The following is a 2,059-nucleotide window of genomic DNA, read 5'->3' on the forward strand; positions in this document are numbered from 1 at the left end:
AACACATATGTGGCGCTATTTCACAGCTCAGAATACATACAGGTATATAGATGTTTTACAAAATTTCATATACAGTTATAACACCACATACCATAGAACGATTAAGTGTACGTCGTGCGAAGTGACGCCATCTAACTTTTTGAGAATTTTCAAGACGACATACGGCGATTACTTTAGAACTAAGAAGACTTTGACACGATTAGCCGCTGGTGATCATGTACGTATTTCCAAATATAAGGATATGTTTCAGAAAGGATATGAACAGAATTTTTCGGAGGAGATATTTGTAATACGTGACGTGAATACTAAAGGTCTTAAACCGCTTTACATGTTGACGGACCTCTACGGTGAAGATATTACCGGTAGTTTTTACCCCGAAGAACTTCAATGCATACCCAAAGACTATAATAGAATTTACAAAGTGGAAAAGATTTTAAAAAATAAGACGGTTAAAGGTCGAAAATACGCGTTAGTCAAGTGGCGCGGATACCCCGCTAAATTTAACAGTTGGGTAGCGGCAGCGGAGTTAAAAGATATATAAAGCGCATTACCATCTAAAAAAGACGAGCTATGGATGACAAATCGTTTTACATTACATTGCCCAGCAATGCTTCGGCCTATACTTTTCCGCAGAATAAGATATCTAACTATACAACAAAGCTTGCAAAGGCGATACAACTAAGCGGTGATTGGGAAGTTGGTCTTACAGAGATACAATATCCACACACATGGAATACGCTGGATATACAGGATTGTAGGTTACAAATAACACAGGACGTTATGCTAACCAAATCAGTTGTGGAATTCACAACCGTGTGCGTTAAACCAGGGTTTTATAAAACAACTGACGCGCTACTGGATGTAATCAACGCAGAAATTGGACGTCATAAACTGGATGGCGGATTAAGATTAGTGTACGATCCGCTTGAACGTGTTGTAACAGGCGACAGTAAGCGGTTGTATCATCTTTCAGCGAGTGATAAACTGACGAGTATACTTGGTTTACAACCTAAAACTAAGATTTCTAAGCCATGCGCAGACATCAAAGGTGGCCAATATACGCTGTACGTCTATACTGACATTATCGAACACCAGAGGGTTGGTGATAGCTACGTACCGCTACTACGCACAGTTGAAATTAAGGGATATAACAACGAGGTGATCACAATAAGATATGAGAAGCCCGATTACGTCCCGTTGTGCAAAGCGCATTTTGACACGGTTACCATAGAGATAAAGAATGATCAGAACAAGAATATTTCATCTAAGTTTGTGAAAGTGATCGTGAAACTACACTTTAGACGACGCAAAACCGATTTTTATTAAATTGACAGGATGGTTGTCATTAAAAACTATGGTGACCCGGCAATGTACGCGCAATATTATAAAGCACAAGCCGGTAACGGTTTACCGGGATTTCACGGCAGTTCGTATATGTACGGTTGTGGTTTAGGTGGTATTTTTCCTAGCCTGTTCAGAAAAGCTGTACCTCTCTTACGAAGAGGCCTAGAATTGGCTAAACCACACGTGAAAAGCGCTGCACGTAATATCGCAAAAGACGTCATCGGACAAGCCACCGCGGCCGCTATGAATAGATTACACGTGACAAACCATGCAAAACAAGATGGTTCTGGTTTAATATATACAAGAAAAGGTATGGCTAAAAGAAAACGGATGCGGTCGACAGCACTTCCGCCATGGTGTATGCCCCTTTTAAAAAAAAAACCGGAGACGTCGAAACTTAAATAAGAAAAGAAAAATCGACGCGAGGGGTTGGTGATATTTTTTAACCATGTCTTTCATACACAATGAGTCCGTTGAATGCGCAAAATCAGAGCTGGATCTTTTTGACGTACCGCCAACGCAAACTAGCATGGAGAAGAGTCTATACGTGTCATCTGTGACTTTTACTGGAAAATTAGTGATCAATTTGCAAGGACTATGAAGTAACCTCATATCTCATTGTTCTCTTAACAGGTATGTCTAGTGGGACTACAAGCGCCAGCAAGCTACACTGCATCTGTTAATTATCATATATGACTTTCATGAATGCTTAGCA

This window comes from Pseudophryne corroboree, unplaced genomic scaffold, assembly GCF_028390025.1.
Source record: "Pseudophryne corroboree isolate aPseCor3 unplaced genomic scaffold, aPseCor3.hap2 scaffold_1205, whole genome shotgun sequence".
Lineage (NCBI taxonomy): Eukaryota > Metazoa > Chordata > Amphibia > Anura > Myobatrachidae > Pseudophryne > Pseudophryne corroboree.